Source organism: Myotis daubentonii, chromosome 5 (genome assembly GCF_963259705.1).
Source record: "Myotis daubentonii chromosome 5, mMyoDau2.1, whole genome shotgun sequence".
Classification (NCBI taxonomy): domain Eukaryota; kingdom Metazoa; phylum Chordata; class Mammalia; order Chiroptera; family Vespertilionidae; genus Myotis; species Myotis daubentonii.
The window spans coordinates 3003853-3028617 of record NC_081844.1 but is presented as its reverse complement, the minus strand read 5'-3'; the positions used below and the strand labels follow the sequence as shown (position 1 = coordinate 3028617).

The 24765-nt window shown below is 49.0% G+C and overlaps 1 protein-coding gene across 5 annotated transcripts in view; it reads right to left on the bottom strand.

Annotated features, from left to right (window-relative positions):
• USP53 (ubiquitin specific peptidase 53) overlaps positions 1 to 12140 on the bottom strand; it is a 53554-nt gene extending 41414 nt beyond the window's left edge. For 3 of the 5 annotated variants that reach the window (XM_059695576.1, XM_059695574.1, XM_059695577.1), the window contains exon 1: positions 11921 to 12139. The gene's annotated coding sequence lies outside the window, so the exon portion shown is untranslated. Of the gene's footprint in view, positions 1 to 8627; positions 8905 to 11035; positions 11140 to 11920 lie in introns of all 5 variants that reach the window. The other 2 variants (XM_059695573.1, XM_059695572.1) reach the window with 2 other exon arrangements.
• Between the last annotated feature and the right edge of the window lie 12625 nt (positions 12141 to 24765).

Below are 24765 nucleotides of genomic sequence, written 5' to 3'. Positions count from 1 at the left end.
AATAAGTCCCAGAGGTAACGCATAGCACAGGGAATCTACTCAATAACATGGTAATAATCCATTCAGTGCAAGATGGTCACCAGACTTAACATGATCACTCGTAAGAGAGAGAAATGCCGGATTACTGTGTTGTACACCTGAAACTAATATAACACTGTGTCGACTACAATCAAAAAGATAAAATAGTTTTGCACATTGGCAATAAGTGAGAGAGATTATTTGGTCCCACTTAAGGGGATAAAATTTGCACAATATCCAGCATAAAGCATTTTTGTAGGTGTTACCATGCGACATCATTTTAAAACTAATGAAACTAGCAGAAAACAAGAATTTTCAGCTCTTAATGTGAATCAAAGAGCTTACACTTCCCAAACAATGTGTATTCAAGCAGTGGAATATTATTCAGCCATGAAAAGGGATGAAGGACTTACAGCTGAACATGGAGGACACTGAGAACATTGTGCTGAGTGAAAGAAGCCAGTCACCACAGACAACACGGCACATGATTCCATTCACTCAAAATGTCCAGAACCCAGAAATCCAGACAGACAGCATGTTAGTGGCTGCTCAGATAGGAAAGCAAGGGCTGTGGTGATGGGGACGAAGAGTGACAGCTGAAGGTACGGTACAGTGGTCCTTTCTGAAGTGATGAAAACATCCTACAATTGTGATGTACTAAAATCCACTTTAAATGAGAGAATTGTATGGTATATAAATTATTCTATGTAATAAAAGGCTAATAAGCAAATCATCTGAACACAGAATGACCGGTCGCTATGACGAACACTGACCACCAGGGGGCAGACGCTCAACGCAGGAGCTGCCCCCTAGTGGTCAGTGCACTCCCACAGGGGGAGTGCCACTCAGCCAGAAGCTGGGCTCATGGCTGGTAAGCACAGTGGTGGTGGCGGGAGCCTCTCCCACCTTCGAGGCAGCGCTAAGGATCAGCAAGCCCTGCTTCTGGCCGAGCGGGAGCAGGCCTAATACGGTAGTCAGACATCCCCTGAGGGGTCCTGGACTGCGAGAGGGCACAGGCTGGGCTGAGGGACCCCACCCACCCACCAGGGGACGAATGTCATGCACCGGGACTCTAGTATTTCAATAAAAGCTACTTTTTACAGAAAGAAAAGACCACACAGCAGGCTAGCATTCGCTCTCCTTGAAAAAGCCTGCTTTCGAGGGTTTGGCTCTGGGAGCTTAGGATTCGATTCGGGAGGATTCCCAGCCCAGTGGCTGCTAAGGTGGTCTCTGCACCTGAACTAGCAGCAGTGTGGCTTCTCCAGACCCCTGCTTCCTCCCGCAAGCCTGGCACTTGGCTCTGTCCTAGACGGAGGTGCCTGTGTGCCACCACGGAACGCTCCCACCTCTGATGAGGACATTTTCTGTGCCATCGCAATGCCTCGCTGGAGGAGTGAGTGTGTCCCGAGGGACTCCACTGGGAGAAAACTACTGGGAGCTGGTGCCTGGTTCCCACCAGACCTCCGCCCATGACCCTTCTCCGTCTGTGTCACTTAGGTCCCTTCTCGGGGAACACAGCGTGGCAATGAGTCAACAATACGCTGAGTGCTCCGACTCCCACACAGGCACTGAAAGGAGGGCCAGGGGTCTAGGGACCCGACACAGAGAGCTGCAAAGTCAGTAAGAGCTACTTTGTTCCCGTCAGGCTGGCAAAACTTAAAGCAACACTGCAAGAGGGGATACACGGACATATATTGTTGACTAATAAAAAGAATGTAACTATACTATATACCATATGGCTATAGTGTACTATCTGCCTGGCAACAACTAATAAAATATAAAACAAGGCCCGGATGGTGTGGCTCAGTGGTGGAGCATCAACCTATAAACCAGGAGGTCACGGTTCAATTCCTGATCAGGGCACATGCCCAGGTTGTGGGCTCAATCCCCAAGGTGAGGCGTGCAGGAGGCAGCTGATCAGTGATTCTCTCACATCATTGATGTTTCTATCTCTCTCTCCCTTCCTCTCTGAAATCAATATATATATAAAACAAGCACACTTTAATATTTAATAAAAAACATTATTGACAATATATGCTCCAAACATAAAAGTACTTCATTGAGATATATTAGGTAGGTGTAGTGACTAAGGAAAGAAACAAAATCAACATCCATAAATAGGGACTTAATATAACTGTTTTTAGTGACAAGAGAAAAATGAAGAAATGTAACATGACCCCACTTTGATAATATGTGGGGAAGTATATATGCTTTCTATGAGCCTCTGAGCGGGGAGCAGTGTGTGTGCATCTGAGATGGGGGTGGACAGCCGAGCTAGAGGATAAACATGGAAAACACGTGCGTGATAGCATGTGTATTCATCACATGTAAGCATCACATGAGTTAGGAGTGTATGCATACGCAAATATACAATTAAGACAAAAATGATACATGTGGAAAGATTATAGTAAGGAAGATATTAATTGAAGAATAGATGCCCTTTGATATACAAAACTGTTGTCACTATATATGGAGGAATTGGAGAAGACTGTGTTAGAAAATTTCTAAAACAAAAATAAAAAATAAGATTACGTAAGAATAAGGAAATACTCTACCACAACCAACAAAAACAGTGAACTTTAAGTAACTTTCAATGTCCTGCACTTTTTGCTCTGTCTTTGTGGTAACAGAGGACTGTGCTGTGATCTCCCCCACATGCTCGTTTCCACAAGTGACTTGAGACGAGCCTGCATGTGCACCCTGCATACGGGACACGAGCGCTAAGGACAACCTCTGAGACATGGCTCTGAAGAGAGGGGGCCGCGCGGGCACCCCGTGCATGGCTCTGCGGGCGCAGCCCCAGCCTGGACTCCGGCCTTGCCTCCCCTCTCCCCCTTCTCAGCTCTGACTTCACCCTCAATTGCTCAGAACCAACATCCTGGCATCTCTTACTCCCCTTTCTTACTGAGTGAAAACTCGGGAAATAAAGGGACACCTCCATCACCACGCCCTCTGCCATCAGTGTTCCCGCCTAAGACTGAGGCACGAAGGGTCCACGTCAAGTCCCTGTGCGGGCCCCGGGCCGGGCCAGGACTAGGCTGACGGAGGTGGCGCTCTCAGGCTGCAGACAGGACCCAGCAGGAGGGCACCCCTCAAGGATCACATGGCCTGCTCACCTGGAGATGGGCAGGGCCCACCGGAGAGGGCAAGAGTGGGTCCCGCAGGCTGAGCAGCTTAGAAGCCGGAGTGTAAAGTGTCCGGCGGGTCCCTGATGGGCCCTGACAAGCAGGGAATCCACGCTCCGCCTCAGGATCCCCAGCTGATTATTCCACCCGAGAGGCTCCAGCAACTCAGCACAGCTCTCAACCACGGATCATTACAGGCCCCGCAGCTGCTGCCCTCACAATCTCTATGAAAGGCTCACAGAGGTCTTGTAAGACTCATAAACCATGGGTAAGAGACCTAATGAACACCTAAAACATAGCAGGCATTCAGCAAATGCAAGCGTTATAATGACAGCAGCAACACGGTCTTTGATGTAAGTGATTTTTAACAACATAAACAAACGTCTGAATAAAGGAAAAGCTGTACTACGTGGTATTTTATATCCTACATTGCCATCTTTCTCCATTTCCTGAAGCTGCTGTACCACTCTTGACCATGGCCCTTATCCAGATTTAGGGGGGTCAGATGAACATATAATAAAGCATCAATTTCTAAATTTTAAAATTTGTTGATAAGTCAGTCTTAGTAGAAAATAAGCAATTTCATTTATAGAGCTGTATATTACTCTATGAAAACTTAACATGCGAAAAATTCTAATTTACAAAAAACCGGGAATGTTTCATTTCAAGTGGAATCACCACCACATTGTTTCAAACTTTCATTTGCAAACTGGACTGGAGAAGGAGAACTGAATTACAACAGAAGGCAACGCATCAGAAATACTCGGGCAGCTACTCAAATCATCATGTAAGCAACGGGGAAGATTTAATTTAGAAAAATTCAACCTATGTGGTCCTCTCATCTGCAGCAGTGGATGCCTGAAACCATGGATAGTACCAAACCCTATACACACACACACACACACACACACACACACATACACATATATACACATATACTGTGTTTTTTCCTATACACACATACCTAGAATAAAATTTTATTTATAAATTGGGCACAGTAAGAGACAATTAATAAAATAGAAAAACTATATGCTCAGCTGGTGTTGTTCAGTGGTTGAGCATCGACCCATGAACCAGGAGTTCAATTCCCAGTCAGGGCACAGACCCGGGTTGGGGCCTCGATCCTCAGAAGGTGCAGTAAAAGGCAGCTGATCAATGATTCTCTCACATCATTGATGTTTCTATCTCTCTCCCTCTCCCTTCCTTTCTGAAATCAATAAAAATGTATTTTTTATTTTAAATCTATTGAGAGTATTACAGAAGTCCCTCTTTTTCCCCCTCTGCCCAGTTCCTGCCCTGCCCCAGGCCATCACCACCCTATTGCATGTGTCCTTAGGTAATGCATGTATGCATATAAGGTCTTTAGTTAATCTTTTCCCACCTCTCCTCCCCATCCACCCACCTTTCCTCTGATATTCATCATTCTGTTCCATGTTTCTATGCCCGATTCTATTTTATTCTTCAGTTTATTTTGTTCATTAGATTTCTTATTCATTTATTTTGACTTTTAGATTCAATTGTTGATAGATATGTATTTATTGCCATTTTATTGTTCATATTTTGTCCTCCTCCTCCTCTTCTTCCTCCTCCTCTTAAAGAATACCCTTCAACATTTCACATAGTACTGGTGTGGTGGTGATGAACTCCTTTAGCTCTTTCTTGTCTGTGAAGCTCTTTATCTGACCTTCAATTCTACATGATAGCTTTGCTGGGTAGAGTAATCTTGGTGGCAGGTCCTTGCTATTCATCACTTTGAGTATGCCTTGCCACTCCCTTCTGGCCTGCAAAGTTTCTGCTGATACATCAGCTGACACTCATATGGGCATTCCCTTGTAGGTAACTAACTGCTTTTCTCTTGCTGCTTTTAAGATTCTATCTTTAACCCTGGGCATTTTAATAATGACTAGGGGCCCAGTGCACAAATTCGTGCACCTTGAAAGGAACTGTGGGCTGTGAGGCTGCGGTAGGCAAAAGGGCGGGTCTCGGCCCATCCTCCACGCCCCCGCCCAGCCGCTCCCGCCGAGGCCCCCAGTTCCCTGTCTGCCAGCAGCCCCACTCCTACCGTTACCGCTGACAGTGCGGAGCAATTGGGGCCGGCGCCGTCAGTGAGTGCCAGCAGCGCAGCTGCACCGATTGCCCCTAAGGACCAGGGAGGTGGAGAAGCACTCAGGGGCGATTGGGGCCAGCAGACGCCGCTGGCACCCACTGACGGCGCAGAGTGATCGGGACCGGTTCCGGGTGCTGGCAGCAGGTGCGAGCAGTGGCTGCCGGTCCTGATCATCCCTCAGGAGCAGGAGGAGGTGGAGAGCCCTGAGGGGCTGTCAGGGCCGGCAGCTGCTGCTCGTACCTGCTGATGGCGCTGAGCGATGGGGTCCAGGGCCGGGCGCCAGCAGTGGGTGCGAGCGGCAGCTCCAGCGCTGGCAGCAGGTGTGAACAGGGCCGGCACCCGCAGCAGGTATGAACACCAGGCAGGACCGCGGTGTGCGGGAGCAAAGAATTTTCAGTAACCACCAGCGGCTGGCCCTGATGACAGCAACTGGTGCCCCGCCTTGGTTTGGCGCCCCACCTTGGTCTGGAGCCCCCGCTCACTTGCTCCACCATCCCGCCACAGCTGACATAATAGCGACCAGTTGTTCAGTTGTTCCGCCCTTCAGTCTATTTGCATATTAGCCTTTTATTATATAGGATATGTCTGGTGTGGGCCTCTTTGGTTTTCTCGTGTTTGGGACTCTGTGCTTCCTGGACATGTAAGTCTATTTCTTTCACCAGGTAGGGGAAGTTTTCTGTCATTATTTCTTCAAATAGGTTTTCAATATCTTGCTCTCTCTCTTCTCCTTCTTGCACCCCCATGAGGCGAGTGCTGGTACACTCAAAGTTGTCCCAGAGACTCCTTACACTATCTTCATATTTTTGGGTTCCTTTTCTTTTTACTCTTCTCCTTGGGTGTTTTTTACTTCCTCACATTCCAAATCTTTGATTTGATTCTCAGAATCCTCTACTCTACTGTTGAATCCCTGTAAATTGTTCTTTATTTCAGTTAGTGTATGCTTCATTTCTGGCTTTTTTTTTTTTAAATGTCTTTGACATTCTCACTAAAATACCTGAAAGTCTCACTAAGTCCCTTGAAGATCTCATTAAGAACCTTGAGTAACCTTATAGCCATGATTTTGAACTCTGTATCCAGTAGTTTACTTGCTTCCATTTCTTTCATTTGTGACATGTTTCTTTGTCTCTGCATTTTGGCTGCTTCCCTGTTTGTTTCCATGTATTAGATAGAGCTGTATGTCTCCTAGAATTGGTAGAGTGGCCTTGTGTAGTAGGTGTCCTGTAGGGCCCAGTGGCTGTCTCCCCAGTCACCTGAGCTGGGCACTCTAGGTGCGCCTGTGTGGGCTGTGTGCAGTCTTGTTGTAGCTGAGCCTTGACTGGCATCACTGGGAGGAATTGGTGTCACTGGGAGGGATTGGCCCCCAGGCCAATTGGCTGTGAGGACCAGCTGCATCTACAGTGGAAGAGCTCCTGTCCTATAGAGCAGGACTTGCTCACTGAATCTGCCCCTTGAGCGTGTCGCTTGTGAATACGTAGAATTATAATCTGGTATGGTCTGAAGCTGCCCACTGGGTGCACTGGCTCTGGGGCCTCTTGGGAGGTGCAAAGTCAGCCACTGCCTGGGGCCACTCAGCAGGAGCTACAGAGAGATCTGCAGATGGCTGCTACTTGTGTTGGGTTAGGAACTGCCCAGGCAGGGCCCAGCTGTGAGGCAAGACAGGCTGGTGCTAGTGCTGGGTCTTTAGCCTTTTATTGATAGGTCTGGGGCATGCTGACTCCAGCTGCTGCTTGTTTAAGAGATTTTAGCAAAGTCTGAAACCTGAGCCAGGACTGGCCATTCATGTGGAAAAGCAGCTGCAAACAGCTTGGATGGGACTGCAAATTGGATGGGGCAGGGATCTCAGGGAATCATCAGGATGAAGCGAACAGTATGGGCCGCGCTGCTGGAAACTCAGATATGACCACCAGTCAGCTCCGTGATGCGGGATGTCCCAGCACAGGAACAATAACCCCTGCAAGCACGCCTCTGGGAGAAAGCTTCCCAGCATTCTTGCTGCAATGCCAGACAGTCCAGTTCAGTGGTTCTCAACCTTGGCTGCACATTAGAATCACCTGGGAATCTTTTTAAAATCCTGATTTCTGGGCCTCAGCCTCCGGAAATTCTGTTTCTTTGTTATGGGGTGGGGCCACAACATTAGTAACAAAGAAACAGAATTTCCGGAGGATGAGGCCCAGAAATCAGGATTTTAAAAAGATTCCCAGGTGATTCTAATGTGCAGCCAAGGTTGAGAACCACTGGTGCAGTTCCTTCCCAAATGTCCCTGGATTCCCCCAAAGCCTCCACCTGGCTCTGGAGCTCAGAGGAATCGGGACCATGTAAGTTCATTCACCGGCCCTTTAGGAGGAACACCTGGGTCTCCAGCAGCCTCCCTGTCACTCAGCTACAATCCCTGCTGCTTTTACAGCCTGAAGTTACAGGGACTTCTCTTTCCAGCTCTGGAACCCTGGGCTGGGGCCTGGTGTGCTGCTGGGATCCCCTGCTTCTCACGGGAGGCCTTGGAGACATCACCTTCCGATTAAAGAAACACCATCCATGGGTGTTGGACCAGCCTGTTCCATGCCCCGCCCCTCCTACCAGCTTCAATGCACGTTCTCCTTTACTTCTCTAGTTGTAAGACATCCATTCAGTCAGATTTCAGGTGGTTCTGAATAATGGTTGTTCTGTATTTTAGTTGTAATTGAGATGTGGTTGTGGGAGGTGGCGGTTCTCTCAATAAAAAAAAAATAATAATTTTTTAAAATAGAAAAACTATATACTAATCTGTAAATGTGTCTCACCCCTCTCCAGCAAACCAGCACAAATTCTTTTCCTTCTTCACAATTTCACAGACAGAAAAGTCCCTACCACAGACCTTGGCAGCCTTGGCAGCAGACTTCCTTCTTTCTTTACTAAGTTGTGAAAATTCACCTTCCACTTAAAGGAAGCACTTTCTGACTTCTCTTTAGCACGTCTGAATCACCACCATGGCTTTGGGGGCCATCATTAAGTAAAATGAGGGTGACGTGAACACAAGCACTGTGTTCTGAGACAGTGGATGTGATACCCCCAACAGCTTGACTGATGGGCAGGGGCATTCTCAGAGCGGAGATGCCGAGTCACCTCAGGACAGCAATGGACAGGTGCGCGATGTCGTCACGCTACTCAGTATGGTGCACGATCCAAACTCATGAACTGTTTATTTCTGGAATTTCCATTTAATATTTCAGTTTGCAGTTGAGTGCAGGTACCTGGAACGGGGAGAGCTAAATCACAGATAAGGGGACTGCTGCCCGTAAAACTTTTCAGAAAAATAACCACAAACATCCCTACTGACCGCTTAAATTCATAAATAACAGGAAGTCCAGCCGCCATAAAAAATGAGAGCGACCAAATGTTACCTTGACATTGGGGTCGCCGTGTCTCAGTGCTGAGAACGCGCCCTGTGCGGCACTCCCGTCCCGTGGGGCCCATCCTGCTCTCCTGACGTTTCAGATGAGAGTACCCGCACCATCTTCAGATGCCCTTCATTATCTGTCTTCCCTGTAGGATGCAGTATAAAGCCTCAACAAAAGAGTGTATCAAGTGCAGTGAGTGGTGCCTAACGCAAGGATGAGGTACTCTACCGTCCTTTGCTGGATCAGAACACACTTCCAGGCGCGGTGTGGTCATGGGGAGCTGAAAATGGAATGGGGAGAGAGAAGCAGCGTCTCATGAAGGCAAGAGTATGAGAAAAAAGACTCTTTTATCTTCAGAAACTCAGTGCAGTTGGGGGAGGACTGGCAAGAACCAGAGACGAGGCTTAGAAAAGGAAGAACTCATATATCTGACCATTTTCACACTGTCTCCTGGTTTTTGAGTCCCTAGTGCCTAGCATACAACTTTTCGGTCAGTAAATGTTCATTGAACAAGTTTGCCAACTTGGCAAAGCACAAAAGGTAAATATCAAAGTTCCATATCCCAAAGGAAAAGTATTTCTTCAAACTGCTTTCTGCAGGTCAATATTTGCAAAATAGAAGGCTAATGTAATGATTTCCAAAAAATTAAATAAAAAATACCATGACAACACAGGTAACTGATTTTGTTCATCAAACCAGCTAAGATATTCAAATATGGTTTACGTTGCTTAACATTTTATTTTCTGATAAATTACAAATATGAACATACGGTAAATCTAAAATTGTTCAACCGGATGCAGTGGTTTCTAGCGTTGGTGTGTCACAGCCACCTTTTGTAGCTCATGGAGCCTATGGACTCCTCAGAATAATGTTAATATGTTAAAATGCAGCTCTAACCACTGGCTCTGGTTCTAAGCATGGAGCCCAGTTTAGGAACTCCTGATAGAAGATACAGGTTAACCTGGAAAAGCAAACAACAGATACTTTTTGCCTAAATATTCTAAATATGTAGTATTCCTAGTATTAAAAAAATTCATAACTTGCCAGATTAGGGTTTTACATAAAGCTATTTAAAGCTTATATGATCTTTGAAGATTTTCTCTGTGGTAGTAGTATACAGGTTGCAGCCACTTCTTGCTCTTATTACGCGCACATACTGCAATGCAAAATCTAAAGTCATTACAGCGATACAAAATTAATAATACACTAACGCCACATTTGTATCATCACTAATTCCTAGCTAGCTCTCCACAGATGACACAAATGAGCACATTCCTCCTTTCATCCAAGAGCCCGTGAGCAACATGAGGCTAAATTGACAATCTTTTGGGCCCAGGCATACCAAGCAGCTCTGCATCGGAATACTGCCAGCTGCAACGAGCAGCTACCTCTGCAGGCTCTCTGAGGTCTATAATTGAGAAACACCTTATAGTTACAGCTGTCAAATAAGAAGACGTGCTGGGTAGCTTAGTAAGACAGCGTCTCTGTAGGGCAGCTTCATCTACCACTTTGCAGATTTCAAACGTATTTTCAGACAATTGGAGGGTAAAGCCATGTCCCCTGTGGAATGGTAGGCCAGTGAATTCCAAACAGCTCCTGCAGACAAAATGCCTCTGACTGTGACTTGTAAATGTGGGTTTCACCTTAAAATAGATCAGCTTTTCATAATTTAACTCTCTGTCCTGCTGAAACAAACTTCTAAGCCATATAATTCCAAAATTTATTTCCTGATACTTCAGTTTACAATATTTACTTGACACTAAATAATATAAAAGACCTTGAGTCACAGAACATACTAAATTATGAGTTTTGTGATTTTCTTTTCTTTTTAAGGAAAAAAAGTAAACTAGGTGGAAAAGGTGTGCCTGCCCCATTAAAATAGCTATCTTTTTAGAACCTACTTTTTGTAACGTCTAGAGAAACAATATTATTAATGGATTGCCTATTTCTATCAAGTTCCATGAACAACTTACCAACTAAATAATTTATAAAAACTCTTTTTCAAAAATTAATAGGGAAAAAGAAATGTGTATTCTTGGGCACTTATTTTTTTTATACACTGTCGGAAAGAATACACATCACCACCAGTGAGTTTAATTTGTGAACAAATTTCAATAAATCACTTTCATGACTTAGGACCAGTCATCATGAGCCTGGTCGCGCTGTCCAAACAGCTAATTTCAAAATCCTTTAAAACGTAAAACAAAAACAAAAGCCCTTGTTTTTTCAGGCCACGCTTAACTCCTACCTACAGTGAGTTAGTCCATTTGGAATTCTTATGACAATGGCAGAGAAATCACATACTGCTTTTGCAAAATACGTTTTGTGTGTTTAATTTCTCAACGGGACACAGGGTCTTTGCCTAGAGCCCATACCATGGAACTTAAAAAAGAACGGGGGAAAAAACTAACCAGTTAAGTATCCATTTAGCCAAAAGTTCACTTTGTGTCGTCGGCACTGGCGACTCCTTTTCAATCCTGTGAACCAGCCGTGCTTTTCCTTCCAGAGCCCAGAACTAAAAGCGAATCAGACCCCCTCAGCACAAAGCACTTCCTAAGTTTACTGTGGAACATCCCTCAAAAAACAGCCTTGAAAATGCCCTGCGGAAAACCTCCCCTCCCCTCCCCCGCACACAAACTGGTTTTTCCCAGATAAAGCAACATTTGGCAAATGGCTGGGTGACACGTTAAGCCTCGCAGTGCACTTTGCAAGCCTCGATCAGACCTCGCGCTGATGCAGAAAACTCCGCAGCGGGTAGCAAAGCCCGAGGCGCTCAGACGGCAGCTCCGGGACCCTCCCGGCACCTGGGCAGGTGCCTCCTGTGCTCCGACGTGCAAAAGGCGCTGGTAAACGTCCCATGGGTGACCGTTCAGAAGCTAAACATTAACTTTGGAAGTGACTCCTGCTCCCCAGCAACCAGCAGCCCAGGGGCTCTCGCGGGTCCGGTCACCTGTGGTCTCCACGGAGGGGCAGCCGGCCGCGCGGACCCCTTTACGGGCAGCGGCCGGGATCCGGGCCGGGCAGGGACCGGGGCAGCGGCGCGCACCCGCCTCCAGCGCCCCGAGCGCCCCCGCGAGACCCGGGTCCTCCCGGGCCACCCGCCCGCCAATGCAGCAGCGCCGCCGCCGCCGCCACCCGCTCAGCGTGGGCCCTCGGGCCCGGCCAGGAGCCCGCGTGGGCCCCGGGAGTGGGTGGCGGGCGGACGGGGTCTCGGGGCTGGAGCCTGGTGTCCCAGTGGGGCCCGCGGGGTCGCAGGTCGCTGGGTCTCCATCCAGGGACACGTTCCCCAGACTTACCTGCGCTCGGCCCTTCCTCTCCCGCAGGGCGCCCTCCTCTCCCTCGCGCCAGCACCGGGCAGACACGCCGGCCACCGCCGCCACCGCCGCGCGCGGGGAACTGGAGCACCGGCGGCCGGACTCCGCCGCCCAGAGCGCGACCCTGCGCACGGAGCATGCGCATACGCAGGCACCCCGGGCCTGGCCGGGCCGTGACACCTGCGATCAACAGGTCCCGGCAGCCCCGCCCCTCGGCGCCGCGCGCTCGCCCCGCCCCCTCGCGCTGGCCCCGCCCCCACGCTCACCAGCCAGCCCCGCCCCAGGCCGAGTTCCTGGGTCGGACCTGCGGGGCGGTATTCCCGCGGGGGTTCGCTGGGGCGCGAGATCCCGCGAGAGCCGAGGCTGGGCTGGAGCATCTTCCGAAGGCGGGCGCCGGGCGTCGCCCCGGGTCTGGCTGCCGGGCCAGGTGGCTGCAGGTAGGGCTGGCGGCGCCGGCGAGGGAGGGGCGCGCCTTCTCGTGCTGGTCGCTCTTCCGGTGCCCGCGGGGAGTGTCCTGAGCCCGGGAGGCGAGTCCCCAGCCCAGGGCTTCGGGTCGGGGTGTCGCCTGGGAGCTGCGTGTCTCCCTGGCACCAGCCCCGGTGCAGGTCCGCGCTCCCCTGCCGCTGTCGGGGGCGGGCCGTGTGCAGGTGTGCATCCCCGGCGGCGGTTCGCGGCTGTTAAAATGCAGGCTTTCCCACACCTGCTGACCCGGCTAAAGGCAAAATGTGCCAAGAACACTGTGGCTGCCTCCGTGCGTGCTTCCCAGCAGCTTTTCACTTTCTGGGGAATTAGGCTAAGCCTGGCTTCCTAATGAATTGTTTCTTGGGAATTGTAGCAAGAAAACGACAACCCGCGGGCGTCTTGAGCCTGAACGCCGCCTCCGTCCGTTGTAAATAGTCTTGGAGCTCATCCCAAAGCGGGGGCCGGCGGGGCGCTGATGTAGGTCCACTCGTAGGAAACTCCAGGTTTATTTGAGGACATAGGATGATGTGGACGAACAGGACCTCGAACAGAATTGAGGATTTCTCGAGCACTCACTGCGTTCAAATTCAGTGACATGTAAGACATGGTTCCTTGCGGAAATTTAAAACTTTGGAAGGAGGAGGATAAAAACTCCACATTTTAAAAATAATAATGATAACCCCATGCACTCCTCTGGGCTTCCCCTAGTGCCCCCATCTCCTGGTTCGGGGACCTCCTGGCTGATGCGTGTTGAATGTTCCTCCTGGCGTGCCTGCTCTAGGCAACAGCATCTTCATTCGACCTCACGCAGGTACCTTCGTGGGCCCCACATTGACATCGCCATCTACCATTTCCTACTTCGGTGCAGCGTCTCTCCCAGCCCACCTGGAACCAAGCCCATTTTCATTCCCTGTTTCAGATACGGGCACCCAGTTGGCCAAGTCAGAAATCCACGAGTTCCTCTAGACCAGCGGTTCTCAACCTTCCTAATGCTGCGACCCTTTAATACAGCTCCTCATGTGGTGGTGACCCCCAATTTCATTGTTACAAATTGAACATAATTAAAGCATAGTGATTAATCACAAAACAATATGTAATTATAGATGTGTTTTCCAATGGTCTTAGGCGACCCCTGTGAAAGGGTCATTCGACCCCCCAAAGGGGGCGCGACACACAGGTTGAGAACCGCTGCTCTACACAGACAGTCCTCGGGTTACGTTAGACTCAAGGAACGTTGTTTCGTGGTTACATCATCATCTCCCATTTATTTAAAAAAAAGTTTCATCATTTCGACGTATGTACATCTGTGCTTTATGTTTTTTATTTTTTATTTATCACCAGTAAAGGTCAGGAGTTGTTTTAATTTTTCTTTTAATTTTTTTTTTTACTGTTTCACGTCATTCCTGCTGTGTACGTGCTCCATGTGAGTGACGCAGATGCTTATGTAGGTGGGTTCCAAATGATGGCGAAAATCGCATTACGTCGCGCCGTAGGCACGGATCTCCGACGTAACCGAGGACCTACTGTATTGCATTTCCTTCATTTCCTCTAGCCTGGTATCCCATCCTATTGGCTCTTATCTCCTTCAGTATCTGTCACACCCGCCTGTCTTAAACCTGTACTCTCCCTTCTCCGTCTATCAAGTCGTCATCCTCCCTCCTGACTCACCGCCCTGGGACTATCGAAATAGCCTCTAGTTACGTCCCACTCCAGCCCAGCCTCCATGCTGCCAGTCATCTCTCTAACGTGAAAATACGGTCGCGAGGTTCCTCGGCCAGGACTGTGCCGGCTCCCCTTCACCAGCAGAGCCCCTCACGGTCTGCGTCCTTTCCCATTGGCTGCATACTCCTGGCTCCTGAGATCCGGCTCTGTTCCCTCCAGACCCTCCAGGTCTCCATCCAATACCTGTCTCCTCCGTGGGACTTTTCATAACTTTCCGAGACAGACGTGCCCCTCTTTCATCGTTTTGGGGCGTATTTCTATTATAACTTCAATATTGTACTATAGTTATTTCTATGCAAACATAACTGACGGAGCAGCCCCCACCTCCACTCTTAAAAAAATAATTTGAACTGTGGCTCATAGATGCACCCTATCTGCCTCCCTCACTGGGAGATTACGGAAGAATGAATGCCCGCACAGTCCACCCTGCTCAGGGGTTTGACTAAACCCTGACTGTATGCTTTTTTTACTCATATCATTTCACACCTCCTGCCAGTTCTTGGCATGTCTAAGTATCGGGTTTTAAGTGATGGATGGGTCATAGGTCACAAGTAGAGTGTCAGGGGGTGAATCTGAAGCGAACATGGAAAATTGTCCTGCATATTAGGACAGAAATATATAGGCATTTTAAAATACATTTAAAACTATGTTGTGACATTCCAAACTGCAAGGGTGCCAGGAAACGTTGTCGTTAGGAACGACACAACATAGTTATTTCTGGATGGACCCACATTTACAAAGAAGGATCTCTGTACATCACACTGGCATAGATCATACAAGGGGATGGGCTTGGCAGGCCAAAGACGGCCTAATGCCATGGCAGGTGTGCCCAGCGGTTAGAGCGTCGGCCCATGCACCAAAGGGTCATGGGTTCGATTCCCCGTTAAGGGCACGTACATGGGTTGCAGGTTCACTCCCTGCCCCCAGTCGATGTGTCTCTCTCACATCAGTGGTTCTCTCTCTCCCTCCTCCCCCCCTTCCACTCTCTCTGAAAAAAGCAATGGAAAAAAATATCCTCTGGTGAGGGTTTTTAAAGAAAAGGACCCCCTCATGGCCCAGCTGAGGCCGAGCCAGAGTTTGCATCACCTGCACCATCACACTGACGCACCTGGTACCCCTCTTCTGGAGCGAGGGTAACTCAGACTCCGGGAAAGGATGAGTAGCAGGTGCAGTGATGAGTAATTCCAGGAGGCGATCCCCAGCGCCAGGCGTGGTGCGCGGGACTGAGCTGGGCGGGGCAGGGCGGCCCACGGCCGGAGAAGCAGCCACTGAATGGCTGACTCGGATCAGATACCAGACAAACTGCCGCTGACAGGCTTTATTTCCGTGCTAGCTAAGGCCCTGGAGAGCTGAGGCCGTACTTCTGCCTTGTTTTATTTCCAGGGCCCAGCGCAGTGCCTGGCACAGATGCTTAACAAGTTCGTGCTCAGCAGATGGAGTGAAGAATTAGGAGTTGCGTTCATTTTTTTTAGAGAATAGAGACATCTGTGTGGAACAGAATTGTGGGGGGGGGGGGGGTGGGAGGGGGGTTTCTGTGGGAGATCAAGCATGAGCCTCAGCCTGCAGGGTTCACGGTGGTTGTGTTCGAGGGCGTTAGGGAAGAGACATGGCTACTTCAAGAGCAAATTTTTAGAAACAGGAATAAACAAGGCCGGTGTAGGGCTGTGACAGGAAGCCTCTGTGTGTTCTAGAACAAGATGATTACTTTGGAATTATATACAGAAGATTCGCAGGGGAAATTATAGCTAAGCAAGAAGATGAGCTAAACAGAGCGATTCCAGAAAAGTCTTCAGGCGGTGACCTGGTGATGAGGTCACCGGAACGATGCAGTCACCGGCCACCACTCCCTCCGCACACTCAGCCCGGTGGCTGGGATGCGTCCTCTCCCGCCTCTGCCCCGACCTCGCTGGCTGCTCGTCAGGCTCCTTCAGTGCCTGGCCCTGAGGTCGCCTTTACCCTCCTTGGTTTAAACCCATTTCCCTCACAGGAGCCCGAGTCGTCTGTTTTGAATATAGACATGTTACTCCCCGACTTAAAAGTGTTCAATGACTTGCCATTTATCTACACTAATGAGAGGGTAATATGCTAATTAGACCGGGAGATCTGGACAAAGCCATGGTGGCAGGGCTGAAGCAGAGGCTGTTAGGGGTGATCAGGCCAGGAGGGGAGGGCAGTTGGGGGTGATCAGGCCGGCAGGGGGGGGCAGTTGGGGGCAAGCAGGCTGGCAGAAGAGGCCAGTACGGGGGCGATCAGGCCAGCAGGGGGGCAATTGGGGGTGAGCAGGCCGGCAAGGGGGGGCAGTTGGGGGCAAGCAGGCCAGCAGGCAGAGTAGTTAGGGGCGATCAGGCAGGCAGGCAGGTGAGCGGTTAGGAGCCAGTGGTCCCGGATTGCGAGAGGGATGTCTGAACTGGCAATTGGACATCCCCCGAGGGGTCCCAGATTGGAGAGGGTGCAGGCCAGGCTGAAGGACAACCCCCCCCCCCCGCACGAATTTCATGCACCGGGCCACTAGTGTAAAATAAAATCTAAATTCTTGCCACAGCCTGCAGACCCCGGATGGCCTGTCCCTAGCTCTCTAACAGTGTCTTATGCTGTCTGAGGCTTCACATTCTTAATTCCCTGTGTCTACAGTAGTGGCTCTCAGCCTGGGGGTGGGGGGCGTGGCTCCCAGGAGGCATTTGGCAATGGCCAGAAACACATTTCGGGGGAGGGAGGGCAGTATCCAGTGGGAGAGGCCCCTGCTACAATGGACAGACAGTCCCCACAACAGAATTCTACGGTCTAAGATGTCAGTAGGGCCAGTGTTGGCCGACAGCACCCTTCCCTGCGTCTCCAGTGGCGACTCGTTTCCACTGAGAGAGCCGTCCTGGACTCCCTGTGGACCTCCATCCACCGTCCTTTTGATTCCCCAAATACTTAACACAACCTGTGACTGTTTTGCTCATTTATTTGCTTGCTTGCTTACCAACTTTCTCACCATGTAGGAAGAAAATCCCGCGAAGGGCCTGTCTCTCTTGGCCCCTCTGTCTGTAAAGTCTGAAACTGTGGCCCGAATAGGAGCCAGTAGAGTTGTTCAACACCTGAGTTAGCGTCTACGGTTAGTCACAGAATGGAAACATAACCGTAAGACCTTCTTTTCTTCTTCTTTTTTCCTGTACAACTGAAATGTACGGTCACCAAGAGAAGAGGGCGGAGACCCCTGGAAAGAGGGTGCCCCTGCTACAGAGGGTGGCTGACTGTCCCTGGAAGGCTGCTGGTCGCTGTCAGAACTCAGATGCCGCCCTAACCGGTTTGGCTCAGTGGATAGAGTGTCAGCCTGCAGACTCAAGGGGCCCAGGTTCAATTCCGGTCAAGGGCATGTACCTTGGTTGCAGGCACATCCCCAGTAGGGGGTGTGCAAGAGGCAGCTGATTGATGTTTCTCTCTCATCGATGTTTCTAACTCTATATCCCTCTCCCTTCCTCTCTATAAAAAATCAATAAAATATATTTTTTTAAAAAAACCACAAAAACTGAGATGCCCTCTGTGAATACGTCCCAAGTAGCTTCGCACAGTTGGAACCGGAAGTACCATTGTGTAATGGCCAAAGTAACTGTCATCTGTGAAATGATAAGAATCGTTCAGAAGGGGGAAAAAAGTAAGGGAGAAAAGCACCCAAAAATGAGATAAAACTACAATTTTATTTATCTATCTATCTATCCATTTAGTTAGTTAGCTAATCCTCACCCGAGGATATTTTTCCATTGATTTTAGGCATAGTGGAAGAGAGGGAAAGACAGAGAGAAACATTGATGTGAGAGAAACACATCGATTGGTTGCCTCCTGCACGAGACCTGACCAGGGGCCGGGCTGGGTAGCAGCCTGTAACCGAGGTACGTGCCCTTGACCAGAATCGAACCTGGGACCCTTGGGTCCACAGACCGATGCTCTACCCACTGAGCCAAACCGGCTAGGGCAGGTTATAATCTTTTTTATTAAGTAATCTCTTAGGAAGTTAGAAAACCTAATTATTTATTATGTAGACTTCTGATAAAGCTGGTGAGAATGTATTTGGCACTGTGGCTAATATACATGTCATTTCCTTCGATTGAGAAAAGACCTGTGGTGGACGTGTATTGCTTTGTCCTCTGCTTTCAGTCGTAGAGCCAGATCACTGAACCACAGCGTGGGCATAGCGCCAAGGGGGGGGGGGGGGCATGTTTCACCCTCTTCTGGCCACAGTTCTTGGTAGGAGTGATTCAGGCTAATTGGCATCCTTTCCCAGGAGTTTTCAAGTTAGCACTTGCAGGAAAGATCCCTTTTTTCTCTGATTGCGAAGCTGTAGAGAGGTGAGCTCCGAGCTGCTGAGGCGATGGGCCTGGCCATGAAGTAGCTGGTCGGGAAGAGTAAGGCAAGTGTGGGGGGAGCGAGAGCCCTGAGGGTCCTGCATCCTCGTGTAAAATAGGGCATTCCAGAGGCCAGTCAGTGTTCACTGGGCCCCTCAGCGTTTAGCAGCGTGACATCTCGCTACACATCAGAAGATCAAACTCAGTCATACTTACCAGCCCACATTTGCTAGTTAACTACAGTCAGTGGTTGAACTAGTGGACACCTTAATTTTTGCTGACTTACTGCCAGCTTAGGCGATTTCATTACCCTTCTGTGTTATTTCACGTTGAAACATTCTAATTGTCTTATCTGCAAAATGGGGGTGAGAAGTAATACTTACACCTGATGTCCCTTGACAAGGCCCCAGATGAAAGGAGCTGTCAAGCCCTGTACTGTGTCATTATGGCCATTACTGCTGTTCTGATGATCGCTGCTGTCATCGATGGTAATGTGGGGCTCTACGAACCTATATGTTGTTTTCCTTGCTGGGGTGTGTACTTACGACAGCCTCAGAGACCCAGGAGGCTTCCGATGTCCTCTGATCCGGCCTCCCCTCCCTGGTGGGTTGTCCCCAACCTCTGTTCAAAGGTGGTGACAGGGACAGAAACGCTGAAGCTTCGAGGGGCAGCCTGTTCCTCCTTAAGACTTCCACAGCTCTTCCAGAATGTTCATCCCAGGCAGTTTCATCCACCTCCCAATAATGTTCACACACTGACTTGCTTTTGTTCTTTGTGGCCACAGAAATCTGTACCTGTTCTCTTTTCTGTAAGACTGTTCAGCTTTGTGCGGTAAAAAAGAAGGAACTCTTGCCTTTTGCAACAGCATGGATGGAACTGGAGAGCATTATGCTAAGTGAAATAAGCCAATCAGAGAAAGATAAATACCTCATGATTTCACTCATTTGTGGAATATAGAGAACAACATAGACTGATGAACAAGGACAGATCCAAAGACAGAGAAACAGCGATCAGACTATCAATCCCCAGAGGGAAAGTAGGGGAGGGAGGGAGCAGGGGGAAGAGATCAACCAAAGGACTTGTATGCATGCATATAAGCCAAACCAATGGATACGGACAACAGGGGGATGAAAGCATGAGTGTCGGGGGCGGGGGGGGGGGGGTGGAGGATGAGGGCTTAATGGGGGGGATGAGGACACATTTGTAATACCTTAACTAATAAAGAATTTTTTAAAAAAAGACTGTTCAGCTTTGAAAACATCTCTTGTGTTTTCCAGCTAAAAATACTCAGTTCTCTCAATTGTGGAAGGCCTAGTAAATATTCAACTAATCAAACCAACTTCACCTCATCCTACAAAGGATTTGAAGTACATTCTTAACAAAGTAAAGTGAAATACAGTGAATTCTAGCGTATGCTATAAAACAGTGGCCAGATATTAATCAGAGAAGGAATCAGAGCTACGGGCAATTAAAATGCAAGTGGAACATAGAGAAAGAGATCAGAAGAAACACACGTAGGCCTGAGCCCGTGGCTTGTTTGGCTCTGAACTGGGATCCGAAGTGACTGTGACATTGAAGTTATCAGTAACAGGAAGGCATTTTTCTGTCATCACCTGAAACACTGCCTTCCCCCACGTGGGCCTGGCCTCCATCTAAGGAGGCTCTTATCTGTGTGCACTGACAATGGGCTCATCAACAAGTCCCAGTCCCTCCTCCGTGCCCTGAATTCACACTGCACTTTCATTATCAACTTGGAAAAAACGTGGCATCCAAAAATAAAACCAGGTTTTTACAATCGGCCAGATTTATGGTTTGGGGGAATTATATCCTCTCTGGGTGTTTTTATCCGGACAGTCTAAGATTGTTTTAACTTGTTTCACGACTATGTCACTTTGTTAGCCAATGTAAGTTTATGTTCAAAATACGGAATTTTTGTGTGTGTGTGAATTTATATTAAGCCAGGTTCCCTGAATCTTAATGCCGTTAATTTTTTAGACACAAATGTTTATACTGCCTCAGAACACAAGCAACTTCATCATCTGTTTCTTTTATTTTTTTAAAACATCCTATTAGATCTTAAAGGCTTTTGTTGTTTTTTTAATATATTTTTATTGATGAAAGAGAGGGAGGGAGAGATAGAAACATCAATGATGAGAGAATCATGGATTGGCTGCCTCTTGCACACTCCCTGTTTGGGATCCAGCCCACAACCTGGGCATGTGCCCTGACCGGGAATCGAACCGTGACCTCCAGGTTCATAGGTCCACGCTCAACCACTGAGCCACACCAGCCGAGCAGATCTTAAAAGTCTTAACCGTATCGCATCAGATTCACTGCTCTGCCTAGAGTTTTGTGTTGCCAAGTTAGGATCTTCTTTGTCCTCAGCTGACCCATTGGGACAGATGTTGAAGGCTGGACGCCTGACCCTCCCCTTGGAATCCAAGTTCACCCAGGTGGCAGCATTAAAACTGTTCAGAAAGCCAAGAAGCGACCATGTCCAAGGGCAGCATGGTATCGTAACGACCACGCCTCTGGACCCGGACAGACCCAGGTTCAGGTCCTGACCTTGCCCCTTAGATCCTGTGTGCCCTGAGTGGTTATTAACTTCTCCTAACCTCGGTCTCCTCATCTGGAGGCTGCCGCGGGTCCTAGCTGGTCCCCAGCTGGGTGGCTGTCAGCAGGATTAGTAGGGTTGCCAACCCCATGTGGGCATTTCTTTGCCTGGTTTTTAATTTTTCTAGCCGTGTTTGTAACCCGAGAGAGAGGATGAAAGGAACGGGTGGCAGAATCGCTTATGTTCAACAGTAGCCGGATGTCATAGAAAGAACGCTGGAGGGAGACTTGTGGCAGTCTTCACAAGTCGCTGCGTGGCTGTGGGCTGGTGGCTCCAGCTCTTCTCACCTCTCTTTTCTGATCCAGAAACGGAAGGATTGGATGACAGCCTTCTAAATGCGCATTAAATAACGACCGGGACAAGACCCCTACATTTCTGTTCCCCGTCTTTATTTCATCCCAAGATATGCATCCGAAACCCAGTGCCTCGTGCAGATTGCTTTACTTCCCGAACGGTCCTAGATATGAACACGTAGATATTATTACAGCCTTATCTCAGAGACAGTGACAGTGAGGCCCCTGGCACACGCCAGGCAGGCGGGAAACAAGCTGGAACCTGCGGTTCTGGTGCTGCCTGTGACAGCCGTGGCGGTTCCGTTAGCAGAAATGAGCAAAGGCGGTATGGCCTCCGCTAAAAACCACAGAACTAAAACGTCTAGAGATTTTGTCACTAAGCCATTCACTAGGTTTGTTGTGCATAAATATCTCTATTTATAAAACATTTTATAGCATATCTTCTATATATATAAAAAGCCAGTGTCCGTGACGACTGTGACGACCAAACGACCAGTCACCCTGAGGTGCATTGAACACCTCTTGGTCCCTCCCCTCCACCCCCTGGCCCGCGAGTGGGGTAGGACTGGGGACTGGCGAGCGGGCTGAATGGCTAACCTCTTGGTCCCTGCCCCTGGCCCGCAGGCTCCGATGGATCAGCGATGGTGGAAGGGGGAATTGGGGTGGGTGGCCGGAGGACTGGGCTGGCTGTCAGGCCGTGGGATCACCAGCTCACCCCCAGTGGCAGCAGCACCCGCGTGAGTGGCCCCAAGCGGGCAGTGCGTTCCATCAGTGGCTGGCCTGGTGCACGTGCATGGAAGTGAAGTTGCCGGCTCCTGCTTTCCCGCAGGCCTGAGCCCTCGAGCAGCAATGGATGAGCTGGTGATCCCAATGGCCTGACAGCCCTGTGGCAGAGGCGGCGTTCAGCCTGGGGGTTGGCAAATGGGCAGAAGGTGGCCCTGATCACAGAAGGCTAGGCCCTAGGGATCCTATCCGCACGATTTCGTGTGCCGGGCCTCTAGTATTATATGTAAGATTCGTTAGAATCGCAGCAATGGGAAGGATCTGAGAGACTAGGTTGAGATCTCTCACTGTGCAGACGAGGAACGTTAAGTTCATGAAGGTGGAGTTACCCAAGCTCACGCTGGACACACTAAGCCAGGACCGTGGGCCAGTCCTGAACCTTCCGAAGGGCCTGGTGTCAAATAAGCTTGTAAGTTTCACAGGAGATGGTGGTGTTGCTTCAAGCGCAGTGACGTCTCTTGTATTCGAGTTTTGGCAGCTGGGTGCCCTCTGAAAGCCCAGGGCAGGGATGTGGGGGAAGTCAGGCAGAGACGGCTCTTTCTGAACCGGGATGTCCAGGCCTTCTCTAGCTTGAAACACACGAAGGTGTTTGGAAATTTACCAGATGTATTTTCCCACCGCTGGGGAACCTGACCAAGCTAAGCCGCTGTGACCCAGCATACATTCACACACACACACACACACACACACACACACACACACTACCTCTCCCGCTGGCTTGCTTTGAAAGCAGCACTTTGGGAATGCAATAGGAAAATCGCACCTGGTCCTTTGCTCACAGCTATCGGCCGAAGGGCTGACCCCACCAGAGGAAGTTGCCCAGAGCGCGCGTCTTTGTGAAGGTGACAGAAATATTCAGGGCACCAGTGCTTCCAAGTTGCACTTCCTTGTTGAAATTCACTTCACACTTAAAAGAAAAGAGGGAATGAGGCACATTTTTGTTAGAGTAAGAAAACTGTTGGAAAGGACTCGAGGATAGAACGACTTCAAAGAACTATCGGTGTCCACAGAGGCAGGATTCCGGAGCCCTGGGCTTACTTCTCACACTTACCTGTCAGTGCTCAAGCCTTTCCTTCTCTCGTCCATGAAACAAGCCCTCAGCCTGAAATTGCACGGGGAAAATAACAACTAACTTAGCAAACAGTATCCCTGGGTTGTATGTGAGAGCCTTTTTGTACATTTTAAAGTCAAAGTTTTCTGATTAAATCGTTTTGTACAAGTTTTGTCCCACTGTTTCAAATTCTTCTAATTCAGGAGAACTCTCCTCAAATTGGTTATAGTAGTTTTTATGGGATGGAGAGAAGCCAATTCAGCCGCTACAAACACTGCTAATATTTTTTTAATTTTCCAACAGCAGCAGTAGCTTTCCACCTAAAGGAAGCGGCATCTTTTACGTTTTGATCTTGCTCACGTGACATACGTAAAACAAATCAAAAGCTCATGAGACAACACTGCTATTGTGAGAGGTGTGCTCTGATATTTTATTGTACTTTATGTCCCTCATTTGAAAAGCGGCCGGTCACACCTGATTGAATTGCTTTCCAGACCCCTTAGCAGAACACAACTACAGTTTGAAAGACACAGAGCAGGAGGTATTTAGTGGAAGAAGCCATCTTCACTCTTCAATACAGTGTGGAAATTCACTCCCTTCCACTTGAACATGGTGTGATGTTTTCACATGAACAGTTTTCTACGGATGGAAGTCAGACTTCCAGCATTGTGAGGAAGGCCCCACATGGTACTAACATCACCTCTTGTTCAGTCTTCTTTCTCTGCGGTCAATACATGAGGTACCCAGATTACATAAGGCTGTGTCCAGACAGACGCTCACCAATATGAAACCGCGCACTGTGTGTCCGCAGAGGATGTGTGGAGTGTGACCCTGGGGACTGTGTGACCGTGGGGAGACAGAACAAGATAGTGGGGGGGGGTGCGTTAGACCAGAAGCAGGGTTCCTGGTCCTCATGTGAGCCATGCTGTGTGAGATGAGCTCGTTTCTCAACTCCTCTAGGTTCCCTTCTGTAAAAAGGAATTGGTGTGGAGTATTTTAAAATAGTGTCTAATTCTAAAGGTCTTCGATTCTAAGCAGATGGTTGTTTGAGCCAAAGAGTTTCATTATGCTATTAACATAGTATTAGTGAGTTGTATTGGACAAGATAGTAGCTCGTTCTTTGCTTCTTCTTCTTCTTATTATTGTATCCAAAATATTAATATTCTCTGACTCTGCTGACAGGGCCAGTTAAGTCAACATCAGGGCACGGGATTATACAAATGGGGTGGTCTAATGCAGTCTGACAATTATGATATTAACCATAATTGATGCATCTGGCACCATGATAATTTTAGTGTTGCTAGGCATCTTAGTCTGTTCAGGCTGCTGTAAACAGCAGACATTTATTTTTCACAGTTCTCAAGCTGGAAAGTCCAAGATCAAGACCCCAACAGATTCAGTGTCTGGTGAGAGCTGCTGCGGGTTCCGAGGGCTGCCGTCTGTGTCCTGTGGCGGGGGACGGGGGAGAGGTGAGAAGCGCTGTAGGTCTCTTATAAGGGCACTAATCCCACAGTGAGGGCTCCACCCTCACGACCTCATCGCCTCGCAAAGGCTTCACCATCACTTTGGGAGTTAGG